Raw genomic sequence first — 21312 nt, 5'->3', positions numbered from 1 at the left:
AAACAGTACAGGGAATAAACTTGCTAGCTACGGGGCTGCAGTCACCTGGGAGCCTGGGAGAAAGGCCGGATCTTCCTCTAGAATCCTGACACACATCGTGTCATTGTGGCGTCATCATGGTTAGGAACAAACCTCTGCCTTTTCTAAAATCTGGCTATGTACTGAATATTTTGCTACCTGTGTATGGCTTTATGCCTCTCTGCAAGATTTTGAGCAAAAACACCTCAAATTTAAGGAATTCTGTTAATGGCTCAGCCATTTACACATTTGGGGGTATCTCCCTTCTTTCACCTTTCTAACCTCTTGTATACCTGTATACATACTGTACAGATATAGATCTGTTAGCACATTAAGTGTCTCTTCTCTTGAAGCTTTCAACAGCTCAACTGGTATTTTATCTATGCCTAAGATTTTCCTGTTTGACAGCTGGTCTATTGCCTGATGACCTCTCTTTCTACCGAGTTGTTTCCTGAATAGCCACTCTTTCTAGTCTATAAGTTTCTTATTTACTATCCTGTTTTCTCCTACAGCCAGGAGCCATATTCTCTGACACTTGTAGTTCAGAATATCTAGAGCAGGGGTGTCAAACTGCCCGCGGGCCAGATGCATCACAATGAAACCACGCCCACCCCATTGCTGGCAATGGAGAAAAAGCTCTGATATGTTACGCGACATCACGTGACGTTGTGAGTTTGACATGTCTGATCTAGAGGCACCTGGATGGAATAAATGATGCCCCCCTCCTTTATTTTAACATGCAGAACTTTTACCACATTGCTAGGGCTACCATATTGACTTTTTTTTTACCATATCCTGACTTTACCCTGGTTTACATGAAGGTCTGTTGTTCTTTCTCATAGAAGAATCCTGCTTTGACTTATCCTAGATAAAGATTATTAGATTTTAAGCAGTTTTCCTAATCCTCTATGTTGATTAATCAAAAAGAGTTGTTTGTCCAGTATTGCATTTTAAAAATTGCATTCAGTAACTTGAATATACTGTGCCTGTTATAGTTCTGCTGTCATTTTGTCTGAGAGTTTTCCATGGCTTTCTCACTTTTCTAATGAGCTTTAACTAAATCCTTTTTAAAAAAAGCTACAACTGATTCAAAGTGATAAGTGCTGTTTTAATTCTTCCTCTTGTATTCAGTCCATGAAGACTGGAGCTTCCTTTGCCTTCTCCTCTTCCTAGAACTAAGTTTTGTATTTGCTGACTGAACACACACACATACCAAAAAAACAACCACTTTTTTTTTGCTTTAGTAAGAGTGGTCCAGCTTGGGGGAAGCTTGCATTGTGAATAATAATAATGGATTAATTAAAAGGTTAGTGTTACTCTTTTTGAAAAATGGGTGTCCATTGGCCCCTTCCTTCCCAAATATGTGGTGGTGACGTACTCATTTTTCATCCCTTGGCCAGATTGCTCTATGTGCAAGTCAGCCTGAGATGAATCTTGAATTAATTTTGAAATTCTGCTGTCCCCTCATATATAATTTATTGTATGAAATGCAAGGCAGTCAATCTTTCATTAGACATGGGGTGACCAAGGGTCAGCAGACACCACTGCCGTACTAACAATAAAGGCCCCACATCTGGTCTGGAACGATGTCTGGAATTGCAAAATGCACGCAGCCACTTACTGCTCTGGCTGAAAACATAAACGTGGAGGCCAGTTTGCCTGCTGAAACATGAACCAGTGTAATAGAAACCGAAGGCCTGAAACAGACTGTTTGTGTATCTAGCTAGCCAGTCTATTAGCAAAATGTGGAGGACTGAAGAGCGGGAGGACCTCAGTTTCAAGTCGCAGACTTTACAAGCTGTTTGTAATATAGTCCATTTCAGGTTTCGAAGGAGGGGAAATGGAGGAGGGGGGGTTGGGGAAAGGGGTTGCATTCCACCATGGAACTTACCCATGATGCTTTTAAACATGTGGTTGGTTTTGCCACAGAAGCTGCTGGTGCATGTAGCAATACTTTTTTTTTTTTACAGAGCCATTTGACTGCCTGTCTAACTCTCTTTGTGGTATGTTCTTCAGTGAGGCCTGCATAAATCCCAGGACGGAGGTTTCTCAGAACTGAGCCCAATATTAATGACTGAGGGGATCCCATGTGTGTGTGTGTGTGTGTGTGTGTGTGTGTGTGTGTGTGTGTGTGTAATTGAGATTCCATGCCCAGGTCCAGTGAATGGGAGAGATTCTTTTACATTCCTTCATCTACAAAGACAGCAATCAAACATCAAGACAAGCAGCCTCATTTAGATATTATCCGGAGTTATGTGGTAAAATAGCATAGGCAATTTAGCAAATCCCATGGATGTGTTGACATAAGCGACACACCCGAGAGATCCAGATGATGTATGCACATGCATCTCTAAGGCACATGACTATGGATGTCATCAGCTCTGGCTGTTTTAGGCATCTGCGCAGTTCACAGTGCAAGTACAAAAGCGGTAGAGCTTGCATTAGGGTTGCATGGTGATGGTTTCATCAGACAGACCCATTTGATTCACCCTGCTGTGGTCCTCTCCATGTGTCTTCCCTGTATGTCATCTCCTCATATCTTTTTATAACATATGATGTAGGAAAAGGCACCCAACCACAATGCTTTAATGCATTCAAACAATATTTTGAGATAAAATATTGGATATTTTGAGATAAAATATTGGAGGAGATTGGAACTGATGTGAGTCCTCGGTACAAATACTTTTCAATCATGACAAGCAAAATAATCAGTGTTTTCCCTGTATTTACTCTTTATGCCTATTTAGTTAAAAATGACATTTACTTCCTTTTTTTGTCAATATACCAGCTTGATATAGTTGTCTAATAAATGGTCCACATTTGCTGTCTATTGACTGAGAAGTTTCATAAATGAATATATTGGTATATGAAAGCACCAGCTAATATCTTGGTGCATTCCTCCAGATATTATTACATAATAAGGGCATTGTAGAAGGGAGACCACCTTTTTATATACATTTACAATAATGTGGGTTGGCCATATACAATTTTTGGATTTTATATTTCATTTCTGCCATTCTTATAGGAAGCGTGAAGCGGGGGAAAAGGCCTATAAAATACAAATGGAAGAAAAATTCATTTGAGTCCCATTTCCAATGAGCTGACACATTATTCAAAATTTACAATTCTCACATTTAGCAATGAGGTTCATTTTTTTTTAAAAAATGAAATGTTAAGGGAAAACCTGTACAATATATATCATGCAAATGACATATAGAAAGGCATTGTGTTTGAGCAAATTATTGTAAAAACTAGGCACAATAAAAGAAATTGAAAACAAATGTGCATGCCTTTGGAGGAATGTGGACTGAAACACAAACTGATGTTTATGCAAAATTTTAAAAACAATGTCATATTCATCAAACTATGATCACATAGAATAACTGAGAACTCTATGGTATGTGTATTTATTTATTTATTTATTTATTTATTTATTTATTTATTTATTTATTTATTTATTTATTTATTAAATTTATATGCTGCCCAGCTCACTATCATCTTGTTCTTCCTGCTTTACCTTTCTCCCTGCTTTATTATCTGCAAACTGCCTTGACTGGGACAGCTGAGAACTATTATGTAATAAATGCATCACGATCATTTTAAATAAAGTTGAGTTAAAGTATTTCTATGATAAGTGTATATATTGGGATAAGTTGTTTGTAAACTGTGTGTGTGCAATGGTTAACAGCTGTTACGGGTAAGCTCCAGACAGCTTGTCTCCGGAGTTGTTACTTTGCATTTAAGGCGGGAAGTTATTGTTTAATCTCATTGGCTGCTGACTAGCGGCAGACCGGATAAATAGAAGCTGAGCAGCGTTTGGGGCTGTTTCACCATTCTGCCTTGTCAATGCCTCACCGAACCGAGAACTTAACAGTGGCGATGAAGGTGGGATGTGCTGCATGAGAAGACAGAAGTCACTAGGAGGTGAGACCAGCACATGAGCCTGGCAGGAACTATGTCCCCCCCTCAGTCTGCCAGCAAAGCATGCTGGAGACCACCTCCCCCTGAGGATCTGTCCTAGGGCCAGCACAGCAGCACAAGGCATTGTGAGGACAAAGGAAACTCACCATGGCCAAAGTCGGCAAATTGGCGGAATTCAACGTGACGCATCCTGAGAGCTGGAGTTCTCTTACATCTCCTGCGTCGAAAATTATCTTCATGCTAACCAAGTTAGTGAAGACAGGTTGAAGGCCGTGATGCTCCTGTGTGTGTACAGCCAGGCAACATTCGATATAGCCAAACACCTAGTCGCTCCAGCTACACTCAAATCGGTCGTCTACACAGATCTTAAAAAGCTCAGGGACCATTTTGAGCCGAAACTCTCCGTGATTGCATGGTGGCATGTGTTTGAGCAGCGGGAGCAGCAGCCAGGAGAGTCTGCCACAGAGTTCATAGCCACATAACATCAGGCATCCCAGCTTTGCAACTTTGCAGATCTCACAGAAAGACTGAGAGACTGATTAGTTTGTGGGTTGAGGAATCGAGATCTCCAACAGAAATTATTTGCAAAAGAGACACTCACATTCCAAGATGCCCTGAAGGAGTGGATGGCCACTGAAGCCTCCAGAGGAGCTGTCAAGGCCTCACGGCCCTCCAAGAACACTCCCAGCCCAGAAACCGTCCACCATGAGGACGTTAAAAAACCAGAAGACTCTTACATGGACCTTGAGGTTGATTGGCTTCAGAAGAAGCCAGAGAGGAACAAGCGGCCACTTGAGAAGGAAATTCCCTTCACTTGATGTATGGGCTGTGGAGGCTGTCATAGATGCTTGAAGTGCAGATTCCACACAGCATCGTGCCAAGCATGTGGCAAGCAAGGCCACATTGCCGCCATCTGCAGAGGTCGCCAGCAGGACTTACCGCAAGAAGAAGTATTCAGGAAAGGTACCGGTGCCCCAGGGCAACACAGAGTTGGCTATTGCTCCAGCCAAAGAAGCGTGCTCAGAACTGGTGCCCATCGCCTCCTTAAAGAGAAGCTTAGGCTAAAGGTCAAGCTTCAGGGAGTTCCATGTAACATGGAACTGGACATTGGGTCATCCCTATTTATAGTTTCCCAAGGAAATTTTAATCATATCAAGGGATTTGAGGGTCCATTGGACATCGTGGTTGTCAAGGACCACTGCAGAAGCCTCATCAGCCTAGATTGGTTTGATGCCTTGGGCATCCAAGTAACTGGCATTCACAAAATGCTAGCAGCGGACCTGTCGGCAGTTTACCAAGAGTTCAGCCCGAACTTAGGAAAATACAAAGGGCCTCCAATTGCCCTCCACCTTGATCCTACCATAATCCCAGTATGGATCAAGCCTCGTTGAGTGCCTTTTGCCCTCAAGCCCAAAATCGATGCAGAGCTAGACAAGCTGGTGAAACAGGGGGTGTTTCAGCCAGTAGATAGTGGGATGTGGAGACCCCCATAGTCACACCATAGTCACACCAACGGTGAAGTGTGCATTTGTGCAGATTATAAGTGCACTATTAACAGACCACTTCAACAATATGCTTATCCGGTGCCTGTAGTCAGCCCCATTTTGGCATCACTACATGGAGGTTGCATAGTCACCAAATTATATTTGGCTCAGGCCTACCAGCAACCGCCTGTGGATGATGCCATGGCAGAAGCTCAAACTATTGTCAACTGCAGGGGAGCCTTCAAGGTTAGGCACCTGCAGTTCGGGGTCAGTTTAGCCCCAGGGCTGTTTCAGGGAGTGGTGGAGCACACACTCAAGAACATTCCAGGTGTGTGCCCCTACTTTGATGATGTCCTCATAGCTGGGGAGTCAGAGGAGATTTTGGCCGAACAGCTCAAAGCTGTCCTTCAGTGTTTCTGCGAAGTGGGGCTAAAACTAAAAAAAGAAAAGTGTAAGATTGGGGTAGATTCAACTGAATTCCTTGGGTTCCACATAGATGCCACAGGCATTCATCCGGCGGATTCCAAACTCAAAGCAATCCAGCAAGCTCCCAGTCTGAAGTCTAAGAGGGAGCTTCAGGCTTTTTCAGGACTTCTGAATTCTTATCATGCCTTTCTCCCACACAAGGCCACAGTTGCAGAGCCGTTACACTGGCTCTTGGACAAAAAGGCAAAGTGGCAGTGGACAAATGTCCATGAGAAAAGCTTCTCGGCAGTCAAATTACTGCTGTCTTCAAACTCAGTACTCACCCATTTTCAGGAGAAGCTGCCTCTCTGCATTGCTTGTGATGCATCTTCATATGGTGTAGGAGCTGTGTTGAGTCATTTGATGGCTGACGGGAGACAAGCTCCCATCGCTTATTACTCTAGGACACTGTCTTCAGCAGAATACAATTACGTGCAAATAGATAAGGAGGCACTGGCCATAGTGGCCAGTATTAAGAAATTTCATGATTACTTGTATGGCCACCACTTCATGGTCTTCATGGACCAGAAGCCACTTCTAGAGTTATTCACCATGAACAAACAAACACCTCAGATCTTATCCCCATGAATATTGAGGTGGACTATTTTCCATTCTGATTATAATTACAGTCTGATTCACAAACCTGGCAAAGAAATGGGCCATGCAGATGGCCTCAGCAGGCTTCCCCTGCCACTTTTAGAGTCAGATCCCACTCCAGCTGCTTGCATCCTGGCTATCCAGGATTTGCTGGAGTCTCCCCTTCATGCTGGAGATGCAGCTGCGGAAACAGCCACTGACAAAATGCTTAGCCGCATTTTGAACTGGGTGTACACAGGATGGCTTGACAAATGTCTGGGGCCAAACTTTCAGAGTTTTTTTATGAGGAAGGATGAGCTTTCTGCCCATAAGGGGTGCATCCTTTGGGGCAGTCAGGTCATAGTCCCGAGCTCTTTGAGACCCAGGGTTTTAGAGTCTCTGCACGAGGGCCATCTGGGAATAGTCTGGATGAAGGCACTCATGAGGAGCTACCTTTGGTGACCTGTGCTGGATAAAGATATTGAGGCTCAAGTTCATAGCTGTTTCACATGTCAGCAATCAAGGCCAGAAATGCCGCAAGTCCCTTTCCACCGATGGGAAGCCACGCACGCTCTTTTGTCAAGAATCCACATTGACTTTGCTGGGCCCTTTCAGGGGCAACTGTTCTTAGTTGTGGTGGACAGCCAGTCTAAGTGGTTAGAGGTCGCACCAGTCCCAAATATGACTACTGCCAGGACCATTCAGGAACCACACAGAATCTTTGCAATGCACAAACTACCTGACATGCTAGTCTCAGACAATGGGGCTCAGTTTACCACTACAGAATTCCAGTCCTTCCTGAGGGCTGACCTGATAAGGCACACCACTTCGGCCCCCTTTCACTTGGCCTCGAATGGCCAAGCAGAACGTATGGTCCGTATGACGAATACTCCTTAAAAAGAATTGTAACCAGAGACTGGCAGCACAGGTTAGTAGATTTCTTACTCTGCCAATGCACAACACCCCTCACTTTTACGGCCAGAAGCCCAGCCGAACTTAAATGGGGCTGGCGCTTAATTACCAAGCTGGACTGGCTGCATCCAGACAGAGTTGCTTCTGACACAGCACAATCAAAAACACCGTGACACTTGCAAGTTGGTGACTGGGTTTGGGCCCAGAACTACGGTCCAGGGGAACTGTGGGTGGTAGCAGTGGTTGTTAAGGTGTGAGGGCCACTATCACAAATTGACTTTGGCTCGGGTCTACTGGACAGGCCAGCCAAAGGGACTTGGGTCGATCTGAAGCAATCAAGTCTCAGGTTCCTGGTCTACCCAGCCCAGCAGGCAAGCAGGTAGACCAGAAAATTCCAGTGGCATCTAAGGATTGCTCTCCAAAGAGCTGTTTCAGGTCACTCATTGCCTTTTTGAATATGCATGTTCGCCTTCTTATGTATGAGTTTTATTTATTTATTTTTATTTTAATTCCATTTATATCCCACCCTTCTCCGAAGACTCAGGGTGGCTTACAAGCTTAGCAGTAGCCTTCATTCTATGTATATGCCTGCTTATTAGGGCTTTCACACACACCCCAAGTGGCATTATTACAAAGTCAGCTTAATTGCCCCCAACAATCTGGGTCCTCATTTTACCTACCTCGGAAGGATGGAAGGCTGAGTCAACCTTGAGCCTGGTGGGATGCGAACCTGCACTAATTGCAGGCAGCTGGTGTTACTTAAGGAGGCATTAGTCCACTGCTCCACCAAGGCTCTGTTAATAACCACTATGCGTCATGTTACCCTAGTTTAAAATCTTCCATTCAATTTTAGGTTAAACAGGAAGTCTTCAGCTAGATCAAGCCCTCATGGAGTTTAGTAATTAAGCAAGCTTAGTGTTGTGCATAATATAACAATTAGCTCTTTGATCTAGTTTATCATTAGTTCTGTGCAAAACTCCCCATTCCAGGAAATATCAGAAAAGATTGTTCTAGAACAATGTTCTAGAACATTGCAAACTACTTCCTGTTGTGAAAGATTTATTTCCAGAAAATCACTGGGGCACTCCTGGAACTGTGGATTGGTGTGCTATGGAATCAAAATGGACATTTTCCCTGTTTCTTGGACTGTTCCCTAGAACAGTGACTCTTGTAATGCCACTCTTAACTGTGTTGTCTCAATACAGTAACTGAATGGGTTTTCAGACAAGAGACAGAATCAGCCTTCTGCAGAAATGCTGGGGATTGAATTTGGGACTATAACTGAACTACGTTTAGATTTCAAATGTGGTAGAGACTAGGAATTTATGTGGCTCTGTTCTGTACCAGCCTACTACTGGCCCTGCAGATAAGGCAGGGACAACCCCTTTACAAGAAGGCAAGAGGCTGGAACTAAGCCTGCCAAATTTATGGACACAAAAGCAAACAGACCAAAAACAAGACACGAACCATGAAACAGGAGCTATTCAAACGGTTGCCTTCAGCAAACCAGCCCTCCCACACATTCCCCTTTTAAAAAGTTCAGGGTGCGGCTTCTCTCTGCCTCCTTCTAAGGTGCCCCATTGCCTTCCTCTGTTTACTCCTGATTGACTGCCTCCTGTGTTGGGCGTACTTGAACAGGGCCAGCTGTGGGGTATCTTCATCTACGCTGTCAGGCTCACACAGCTGGGTCTGCGTCGTAACCAGGTGGGAGGGGCCTGGCTGAGGGCTCTCATCAGCAAGCTGTCCAACCCCCTCAGCAACCTCTCCAACACCCCTCTCCTCCTCCTCTGAATCGTCTGACCCAACTGCCGAACCCACAGGCTGACCCTGAATCACAACAGGCTCAAAGCAACTACATTATATCTGAGATGCATCTCCTCACTGGTTAAATAATATGGAATCATTTTTGCCTTTGGAAATGGAAGAAAAAGGAAGAAAGAAGGCAGGCAGGCAGGCAGGAAGGAAGGAAGGAAGGAAGGAAGGAAGGAAGGAAGGAAGGAAGGAAGGAAGGAAGGAAGGAAGGAGAGCTGAAGGGAATAGAATGAACTGTACATTTGCTTTTTATTTCTGTGGCACAACAATCTCGGAGCTAATTAAAACTAAATAATAGTTTAGCTAAGATAGCATGAAAAACAAGAAGAGGTTCCCTTATTCAAGCAATATGTTTTCTTACCAGATATAAGGGCACCACAGTATTCCCCACCCCATCCCTCCCCATCCCTTTGTTATTTACAAACTATGTTACTTTTTGGATACTTTTTTTTCAGAAATCATATCTGTACAAAATAACAGGAAAAACTGTGAAGAACTGTAATGAGACAGATAAAATTTTGCTATTTCCATTTGGAAATTTAATGGAAAGGTAAGCATTTGAGGTGTGAATCTCCTCCTATCTTTAACGCAAGATCTCCTTTGTAAAAATGTTCTAGACCATCATGCAATTTGTAATACTTAATACAAATTCTCTTAGCCTCTAGGGAATATGTTTAGTTAACTCTTGACCACAAATATTCAGTAAATAAGCTTCAAAAGTATACATATTTCTAACAGCACATTTGCCCCAAAGGTTGGCATTTGTTGCAGCAAATTGGTTATTATCAGAGATGGTTATTATGGCCATTCCCTTAAAAGATCCCTAGGATAAAAAACTACAAAACCCACTTGCTTTTCTATATCTATCAAAAAGCAACTGTTCAAGCCTTTCTCTATGTACATTTGTGCAAAAAGGAAGAAGGATGTTTTTAGATCAGCATGAACTCAGTCAGCTAGGAAATAAATGCCTGTGAGCTGGAAGTCAGCTGGAGAGGCAAGGCTTACACACAGTACATTTTCAGTGAAACTCTATCAGAACGTGGGTGTTGTTCCCACACTCAAATCCCTATTTTTATAAAAACCAACTTCCTGTTGCCTAACGCAGCTTGGCATAATGTTTCGTTTGATGCTATTTACAGTAGAGAATACATTTCTTGGCTGCTGGGTGAGTGTATGAGGGCAAGAAATCTTCCACACAGAGTATACGTTAAGGATGTAATAAAGCATAAATAGTATGGTGATATAAAAGGATGTTTCTTCCTCCAACAGTAAGTAGCTCTATTTTCCTTCCATGTGTATCTAGCGGTTGATATTTTTTATTTTTATTTTAATTCCATTTATATCCCGCCCTTCTCCGAAGACTCAGGGCGGCTTACAAGCTTAGCAGTAGCCTTCATTCTATGTATATGCCTGCTTATTAGGGCTTTCACACACACCCCAAGCGGCATTATTACAAAGTCAGCTTAATTGCCCCCAACAATCTGGGTGCTCCTGATATGAGATCCCGAATCTTGCAATAGGCCAATTTGCCAACCTAAAATTCTGTGCAATTGGAGCAAACTTTTATCCCAAGAAACCTTTGAAATAATTGCCTAGTTCTTGCCCCAAACAAGTGAAATACATGGATTGATCTTTCATTTTTACTCCTCTTCCTTTTTCTTTTACTTCTATTCTGCCAGTCATTTAGGGTGAAAATTGCTCTAAGAACCACATAAGTAGTTGATGACATTGATAGCAATATGGCCAATAATTCATCTTATTTTTTTCAACCATGTTTCATTCCTTGTGAAAGATATTGTAAATTCAGCCATTCTTATATAGTAGTTAAAGCCAAGCATAACACAAATATTTGAGTGTGCTAAATAGTATAGATTTATCATAGGAAGTGATAAATTAATCATCCAACTGGAGAAGATTGTAGAAGAAGGACAAAATGGTTAACGTCATTAGGTGGACTCCATGGATGCATTGCAAACCCAAGTAACCAGATTTCTGGTCAATGTCTCATCATGGAACCAGGAAAGAAGGAAGAGAAAGATTAAAAAGCTGTGTAGCAGATTTTTATCAGTGCAAATTCTTCCTCCTGTGAAGCTTTTCTTTTTTATAAACAAAATACAGGAGCCTTAAGCAGGAGTCACATTCCAGTTGCTCAGGATCCAGTGACTGGAAGAATGGAACAATTTGCTTTAGTGCTGCCCATCAGTTTGAGCTTCTGCGGATGCACTGACTCTGGACTGACCCATTGTGTTCCCTACGGTGTCCATTTTAACCACCATACACTATTCTTCTGGACTTCCAATAAGCACTTATGGGGAAATCCATACAGGTGCTCAAGGAGAGGAGTTCATAACAACTTACTAAGTGTGTGCTGGGAAATTGTAATGCCACCCTTTGCTTCTGATATACTTGTGTTGATACAATACAACTAAGTTTAAGTTTAAGTTTATTGAATGTATATACCGCCCTTTTCCTGTAGGACTCAGGGCGGTTTACAAGGTATTTAAAAACGTCAATACAATACAAAAGTTAAAAGCAATTAAAAATAATTAAATTTAATCCCTGAAAAATATAAAACCCCAATTAAAAACTCTCAGCCTGGGCCGGAAAGCTCAAAGAGCCAGGTCTTCAGGTCGTGGCGGAATGAACGAAGGTCGGGGGCAGTCCTAAGCTCCACGGGCAGCTGGTTCCAAAGGGCAGGCGCACCCACTGAGAAGGCCCTCCCCCTGGGTGTTATCCGCCGGCAGTCTTTTACCGACGGCACCCTGAGAAGACCCTCCCTGTGGGAGCGCACAGGATGAAGGGAACTTGACGCCGGCAGCAGGTGTTCCCTCAAATATCCCGGACACAAGCCATTTAGGGCTTTATAGGTCATCACCAACACCTTGAATCTCACCCGGAGGGCAACCGGAAGCCAATGCAGCTCACGGAGTAGAGGTGATACATGGGAGTATCGGGAAACCCCCATCACAACTCGCGCAGCTGCATTCTGCACCAGCTGAAGCCTCTGAGTGGTCCTCAAGAGCAGCCCCATGTAGAGAGCGTTGCAGTAGTCTAATCGGGAAGTCACGAGTGCATGGGTGACTGTGCGTAGGGCATCTCGGTCCAGGCGCACCAGGTGAACCTGGGCAAAAGCCCCTCTGGTCATGGCTCCTATGTGATCTTCAAAATTGAGCCGTGAATCCAGGAGGACGCCCAAGTTGTGAGCCCTATCAACGGGGGGTAACACCTCACCCCCCATCGTTAAAGTTGGAATAGTCTGGTTAACCCGAGATGCCGGTATGCACAGCCACTCAGTCTTGGCAGGATTGAGACGAAGCCTGTTTCTCCCCATCCACACCTGGACCGCCTCCAGGTAACGGGACATCACGGCGAGGGCATCACTGGGTGGGTTTGGGGTGGAGAAAAAAAGTTGGATATCATCAGCATACTGATGATACCCCACCCCAAAACCATGAATGATCTCACCCAGCAGCTTCATATAGATGTTGAACAGGAGGGGAGAGAGAACCGAACCCTGAGGAACTCCACAAACAAGAGGCCTCGGGGCGGATCTCTGCCCTCCTGTCAACACCGACTGCGAGCAGCCCAGGTGATAGGAGAACCACCGTAAAACTGTGCCTCCCACTCCCAACCCCCTGAGACGCCACAGTAAGATACCATGGTTGATGGTATCAAAAGCCGCTGAGAGATCTAATAGGACTAGGACAGAGGAACAACCCCTGTCCTGAGCCCACCAGAGATCATTCACCCGCGCGACCAATGCCATCTTCGTGCTGTGCCCAGGCCTGAAACCCAATTGGTATGGGTCCAGATAATCAGTTTCCTCCAGGAACAGAGAAAGTGGCATATGTGTGTCTTGATATCATGGTGTACACATCATCACTTTGGTGTTTGGTGTCATTTTGATCCAGAACAGATGCCCATGCAAAGATCTGGAGAGACAAACCAAGGGAGTGGGCAACTGATTAAAGGCAGAAATAGATGAAAAGGACACACAGCAACAAGGCCCTACAACAAGGGCCACCAGAAAACTGTGGAGAGTTTCAGGATGTTCTTTTACAGAGGAAACTTGTTATTCATTTAGCTCTTCATTAAACCCACATTTGACTGGGATAATGGAGAAGGTGTTTGTTTGCCTATCCCAATATTCTACAACATCTTCCTGCTTCTTTGTTGGCTGTTACCACCATATCTGGGAGAGCTATATTGCCCTTTGATCTTAGGTAGCTGGATTTTATTGTCTACTTTCCATAGCTCCATGTGATCCTTTTGTGTGACTCTTTGGCATGTATGGTGTTACTGTTCTCTGACATTTTATTATGCACTATGTGGCTGCTCTGAAGTTGTTTTATTGCTCTTTTCAATCTTTTCATATTGTATATGACTCTTTTATTATTCCTTAAAGCTATCTTGAATTATTTGAGAACAGGTGGAGCTGGCCCATAACAGCTTTGGGACCCTGTAAAAGAAGCTCTCTCTCTTTTTTTCCTTCTCTCTCTCCTTCTCTCTCTCCTTCTCTCTCTCTCTCTCTCTCCAGCTCTATATCTGGAAAAAGAAAAAGTTAACATATTTGGGGGGTCTATAAGAAGAAGGAACTGTAAAATATAGTATTTGTCTTCAGTACCTTTCAAAAACATTAATGTCTGAAAATACATATCAAGACTTGGAAATGCAGCTATTTTCTGCAGCTAGCACTGTTTGGTATTTAGTTGGCATTTCCAAATGAACTAATTTGTATCTTCAGGGAATATGGTATCCTTTGGTTTTTACATCCCTTAAATATGGCAACAGACTTCTTGGCTCACAAAACATGTACTACAACACATCTAATGTACTTTACTTAGGTTATGCTACAAACAAATGTAAACGTTGTAGGACAACATGCATGCACAATGCACCACTTAAAAGAAAATGCAGACAGAAATGTGCCCAGTAAGCTGACAAGTTATTTTTACAACAAATTAGAAAATCAAGACTCCCATCACTTAAAGCTGATCATTTTGTCAAGGAGCTCTCAGTTATTGCTGATAATTTGCCTTTTCACAAAAGAGTCATCTATATTTAGCTGGTGTCAGTGCGTACTTTCAAATTAAATGTAGGCTGGCTCAGTGTGCAGATCATGTATTCAAAGTCTGAAGAACTAGAGATAATATGACAAAACGTATTTTCTTCAGGGAAAAAAAAAACTATCGATATACCACCATAGATTCTATGAACAAACAAAGCTGCTGTACATGTATGAAACTTGGGAACAGAATAATAAATACAACTGCTGGTTTAAAGTCATGTCTAAAATATGCTTAAGAAAATAAACTTTGATCTAATCCATGGGCTGGATATGGATTGTCTATCCAAATGCCCAGATCCAGAGGCCTGGATGAAGCTTTTGCACTACTTATTCTATTTAGTTCATCTGTCGAGAAAAGTCTTCTTCAGTCCCAACATAGGTGCAAGCCCTAGCATGGCATCCAGTCCATGCCTCTCCAAGTAGCTATGCTTTATTCAGCAGAAATTCCAAACTTCTTAGGAGTTACCTCCCTCCCTCCCCCATAAAGCCACTTATTCAGCTGCATGTTTGGAAATGACTGGAGTACTTAAGTGCTGAGCTCACTTTGGCATCTGGGGATCCAGGTTACAGGGGTCTCTGCTGGGACAGAACTCAAAAAGCAGCTGAAAGGTTTTGCTAAGCAGATTATCTCATGCTTAGTTAGCTTAGTTAGCTCCCCCCCCCACAGCCTCCTTTTTTACCCCTCTGTAAGGTATTTTCCTTGGAAGGTTCCTTGCAAATTCACCGCTGGCCTCAGCATGTGTGAAGCAAGCCAGCCTAGACAAACACAGCCAATTGGACGTGCTCTATAAATCATCACCCACCTCCTTCAAGCGGGGAAGAAAAAGACACAGTGGGGTCAGAAGCAGGAGAGAACAACTGGTCAGTCTTCCGCAGCAGGAAATGGAGTCTGTTCACTGCGTTACTGATTGAAAATATGCAGTGTTGAAGGAGAAGAGAACCTCGTGTGCTGCGTTGATATGAGATCAACCACTGTTTTTTCTTTAAAAAAAAAGTTCTCACTAAACCTTCTCAGATTTGACTAGTTTTCTGCTTCACCCAGGTAAAGCTCAAGAAAGAAAGAAAGAAAGAAAGAAAGAAAGAGAAAGGAAGAAAGAAAGAAAGAAAGAAAGAAAGAAAGAAAGAAAGAAAGAAAGAAAGAAAGAAAGAAAGAAAGAAAGAAAGAAAGAAGAATATTTGCCAGGAAAAGAAAGATTCCTGGGCAGATATTGAAAATCATGCCTTCCTCTCATTTTAAAGACTGGCCTGAAAGTCTCTTTCAAGTTTGCATTATTTTGATGGGTGGAAAGGAAACAGTGCAAACTGGAAGGTGGTTCCAAAAATAATAATTAAAAAAACCCAAAACCTAAATTGTTAGGCTGGATCCTTTTCTTTCTTTTAGTATGTAAGGGTTTTTTTTTCTTATACTTCTCTACACTTCTTGGTCTGCTTTGGATGCTAGATACATACTCACTTTCTGCTGCTTTGGGAAAATTCTGGGTATGGCACCATGATTAATGATGTAAGATGAATGGCAGGAGTCTTTATCCTTAACTTTCCTCCAGATGTGCTATAGTTCTGAGAATGACGCAACTGCATTTCAGGACATTCTAAACACTTCCCACAAAGTGGATCTGATGGGAAGCTGAGCACTAAGCTTTATTTCTCTGAGTAGCTCAGCATTTTTCAGGGGAAGAAAATTATTAAAAGGGAGAAAATTTCTGATCATAAAATCCAGCCCATGTATGTATGTATGTATCCAATAAAATTCCTTCCTACAATTGAGAGACCAATGGAAACATCAGCACCCGTTTTCTCGGAAAGTAAGTATTTTGGACTTTTGAGGACTTTGATCTAGCAAAGAAATCCATATTTTGGCAAGATACAGTCAAACTCTGACACAGAAATGTCCAGAGGAATAAATGGATGGAAAATTGCCCATAAGTGCCCCAGACATTTGCTCCTTGTGAGGAGACTGAAAGACAGAAGTCTCCAGCAGATTTTGAACACTGGGAGATGAAAGAATAGCCATCTTGCTCAAATTGGGTTGGTGCCTTTAAAAGGACACTAAGTTAATGCACTTCCTTTTCTAACTACATTTGAAAATTGGTATTAACTACTTTTCAGCTATTAGAAACCTTTGGATTGACAAGTCTGTAAACACCAGGTAAGTCTGCCTACAACTCTTCATGAAGAATTGTTTAACAATAAGCTGAAAAACTTTGGGGAAAAAAATAACTAAACAGCAAAACATTGATTAAAACTTTGATTTTAGAAAGTTACAAATGGAGGAAGAGTCTTGATAAATTTGAAATAAGACCTCGGAATTAATTATAAGGAAAATGGGAAAATTCTTGTGTTTTGATTTTTTGAAAAAAAATAAGTTCCCTTTGGTATACAATTTTTAAAGATTTTAACTACGAGAGAAGAGCACATATACTCGACTAACAGAGAATGATGCAAAATATTCTAACACTGGAAATATTGACAAATAGCTTTGAAAAATGAAGTCAGAAGTTAATATTAACAATGGCAATAGTGACAGCTTCCTCTGTGGGCAGACTATGCCTAAAAGATACTATGGAAGAGGAACAGGTTTTACCTGAAAAGATTGAGACTAAATTTGAATGTGGATTTACAGGCTAGAAGAATGACATGGAAGAAGATGTTACACTGGACATATAAAAGAAGGCAACTTATGTCTTCATAATTAAAAAGGACATACAATAAACCATACATACAATAAAATAATACATACAATTAAAAAGGACATACAATGAACCCTAACCCTAACCTGGATAGACTTTCTACATTGGGCTATATTTTTAACAGACACCTGTTAAAGCTTTGAAGAACCTTGTGAGAAAGGGCAAAGAAGAAATGAGAAGAAATAAAGTGCTAGGAAATTATTTGAAGAGATTGAATAGATTGTTAGAGGTAAAGGGAACGAATATAAAATTGGTTTATTTGAACAAGGTTAAAGTTGATATGCTGTTATCTCTGGTAACCCTTAATGGACTTTTTCTGACATCAGGATTGAAATGGCAAGACCTTACAGATTTGTTTATAGATAAGAGATAGGATTTGGGAAGAAGAGGTCTTTGTAATTTAAGAGGAGGTGAAAGCTTATTAAAATTTTCATACTTGTGATGAAGGCTGAGAACCTTCTTATATATTACTTTACCTTTTCTTTACTGTATTCTTATTTTTCTTTCTTTCCTTTTTCCCCTCTTTATATCTTTCATATTTTCCCCTTTTCCCCCTTAGCTTTTCTTTCTGCCTTTTCTTTCTTTTAGTCTGCATAATTTTTACTATTGTAATTACAACCCTTAATAAAATTATTTGAAAATCAAAAAGGAATTCAAATGTCAAGGAACTATTTGTGATGAATTGTAGCAAAAAAAAAACAACAACAACCAACCAACAACCTTCTGACCCAACTTCTAGGCTCTTGCTCTTAACTCAGACAAATACACGCAGCTCGAAAAGGCCTAAAAATTCATTTTTATCCATTTAGAATTAAGTATTCGTTTGTTTAAGCACGAATGCTCAAATGTCAATAAACAATGTTTTTAAAGGTTTACTTGGGTTCACGTAATACTAGAAGGTTTAATTAACATTGCAGCAAAAAGGTATTTCATTAATATTCCACATGCTGAGAGTCTATCCCAGGACAAAATATTAAGGATTAAGTGACTGGGTATGTCTTTTCTGTAACGAAGTAGCCAATTTCGGTAACTTTCTACAATGTCTGACTCTAAGGAAGGATAGCTCAGGACAAGAGACTGAGAGGTGGGATCAACTCAACTTCTGCTGTTGATATGTAGGAAAACTAAACTGGAACAGGGGAGCATTTACCTACCCCCTTCAGAAGGCAAGTTCCTTGGTTCATGCTATGTTCATCAGTCCATTTGTAGAAAGAGGCAGTCCTACTTTAAATTCAGTCTTGGGTTAATGTCATGGTTCCGATAGATGAAACCAATTAAAAGAGCTTCAGGGCAAGAGTTTCTTCCTCAAAGAACATTTTATTCAGGAAAGAAAGTATTGGCGTTTACACAGTTGAACCCAAGACTGAGATTCCCTCCCCCCAGATACAAAGTAACAAGTTGCACTTCCCACCCCACACAAGCTGTCATAAATCACATTCCCCAATTAGAGCAAAATGCAGGCTCTTCTCTCTGGCTCCTCAGCCCACCAAAAGCTTATCAGACAATGTCCTTGAGTTCTCACACTTCTGCATTGTTATGGCTAGCTAAACCCTCAAGCATTTACCCCATTCCCCCCTTCTACCTCTGAACTCTAAAAGAACAGCAAAAGGCACATTAAAAGCAAAGGTAAAATGGCTGCTGAATTTCAGTTGTCAGAGCATAGACATCCATTGTCACAGTGCTGACAATGGAATTGTGTATGCATTGTGTGCATCATGAAACAATGCATGTATTAACCCAAGTTATTTTCTTTGGACTATCTAACATCCCACATCCATCCAGTTATTGCATCCATAGACTGGTTCAAGATGTCCACTGCCTCCTTTGATTTAGATGTTATGGAGAAATAGGGGTGAATGTCCTATCCATTTGCTAATACCCAGTTCTAAAACTCCTGGTAATCAATCTCCCCAATGCATTTGAGAATCCACCAGATTCCAAAAGTCTTTGGAACAGAGGATCTAAAGGAATGCCACATCCCTGTAGGCCTGCTTGAGACCATGATATTGAGCTTCATGAGATTGTGGTCTGACCGTGACAGAAATTATAATCCTAGCCCACAAAGGGAAAAAATAAATGGAGACTATCCATTGGTTCTTTTAGGAGAGACCCATAGAGATCTTGAAAGGTTGTGCTGGCATTGCAAGATACAGGAATGTAGAAGTCCTTTGGGACCACATTTGGGATAACCTTTGCCAGCATGGTCAGAAAATATACCAATAATGTGCCCATTGGGCCTCCCAGATCCAACCTCAAGTAGATCTAATCGCTAGCCCCTCCCCCCCAGGTAGAGAGCCTTTTTGGTGAACAAGTTGGTATTTCTATGGACCACTCCCTTCCTGCCTCTACTCATTAGCCTGGGTTGATGCTACACTGAGAAATCAGGCGGGTGAAGCTGAGTCACCTAATGCAATGCATATGCATAACTGAATCAACTAATGGGAGTCATATGTGCAGCTAACCGCCTTTAGCCATGCTCGCTCTGTTATTTTAAATGTTCCCCATTTATAATTCTTAAGCTTGTTTGCTGTTGCTTTGTAACTACCAAAAATTACTCTGATGTGAGAATCCAATCCATGTAGATGAAAGATGCCTCTGTCTACATCCCTCCATTTAAGTTCATCATTTTTTTACTTTCTACTTACTGTACATTAAATCAGTTATTGATGCACAAGAGAACATCTGATTTGATGCTTGTTAAGTTCTCCCAATTTCGTTGGAAAATATAAAGCTAAAATATGAGCGTGATTTCTTAACCTGGTTTTTAAATTTGATATTATAATTGGCCAGAAGTTGATTTGTGTAAAGGTATTACATATTAGGGCTTGAGCGGAGGAGGTGCTTTGCTTTGAAGAAGTTGGGTGCAACAGGCTTTCTTGAAACAGCATCTACAACATCCTGCTCTGCCCCAGGACAAGGGAACATCTGTATCTTCTGCAAGAGTGCTCCACAGAAAGTGCAGAAGCTTTTTCTTTCTCTTGCTGGAGCCTAAGGAGGCTAAGGTCTTCCTGCTGAGGAGCATCAAAGCTACTTTGCACAAGCCCATTTTCAGTAAAAGATCGGTAAATTTACACAAAGGTAAAGGTAAAGGTAAAGGTTCCCCCGCACATGCGTGCTAGTGGTTTCCAACTCTAGGGGCCGGTGCTCATCTCCATTTCAAAGCTGAAGAGCCAGCAATTGTCCGAGGACGTCTCCATGGTCATGTGGCCGGCATGACTAGACGCCAAAGGCGCACGGAACGCTGTGACCTTCCCACCGTAGTGGTCCCTATTTTTCTACTTGCATTTTTACGTGCTTTGGAACTTATTTATTTATTTATTTATTTTTGGGACTTATATGCCGCCCTATCTCCCGAAGGACTCAGGGCGGCTAACAACAATAAAAATACAATAATACAAAAGTTAAAAAAGAATTAAACTAGCAGCCCCAATAATAAGTTAAAAACATTTTAAAAATCCCTGTCAGTCCAGGTCAGCCTGATGGAAAAGGAATGTTTTAAGGCCGCGGCAAAAGGACCGAAGATCCGGGGCCATCCGGAGCTCAAGGGGAAGTTGGTTCCACAGGGCTGGCACTCCCACAGAGAAGGCCCTCCCCCTGGGGGTCGCCAGCTGACATTGTCTAGCTGACGGCACCCTGAGGAGGCCCTCCCTGTGTGAGCGCACTGGGCAATGGGAAGTTGTTCCCGGCAGTAGACGGTCCTGCAAATATCCCGGGCCTAGGCCATGTAGGGCTTAAAAGGTAAGTGCCAACACCTTAAATCTCACCCGGTTGGTAACCAATGCAGCTCACGCAGGAGGGGTGTAATATGGGAGTATCGGGATGCTCCCATCACTACCCGCGTGGCCGCATTCTGCACCAGCTGGAGCCTCTGGGTGGTCTTCAAGGGCAGCCCCATGTAGAGAGCATAGCAGTAATCTATACGGGAGGTAACAAGTGCGTGAGTGACGATACGTAGGGCATCTCAGTCCAGATAGGGGTGCAACTGGCACATCAGGCAAACCTGGGCAAATGCCCCCCTGGCCACAACTCCTATATGATCTTCAAAACTGAGTCGTGTATCTAGGAGGATGCCTAAGTTTCTCGCCCTATCAACGGAAGGTAACACCTCTCCTCCCATAACCAAAGATGAAACCTCTTGGACTAAACAAGATGCCAGTATGTAAAGCCACTCAGTCTTGGCCGGGTTGAGCTGGCGCCTGTTCTTCCCCATCCAGATCCGTACCGCTTCCAGGCAACGGGACATCACATCAAGGGCATTGCTGGGTTGGTTCGGGGTGGAGATGAAAAGCTGGGTATCATCAGCATATTGATGATACCTCACCCCAAAACCACAGATGATCTCACCCAGTGGCTTCATGTAGATGTTGAA

This window comes from Vipera ursinii (assembly GCF_947247035.1).
Source record: "Vipera ursinii genome assembly, chromosome: 1".
Classification (NCBI taxonomy): Eukaryota; Metazoa; Chordata; class Lepidosauria; order Squamata; family Viperidae; genus Vipera; species Vipera ursinii.
The sequence above is the reverse complement of the archived record's forward strand: the minus strand, read 5'-3'. Positions refer to the sequence as shown.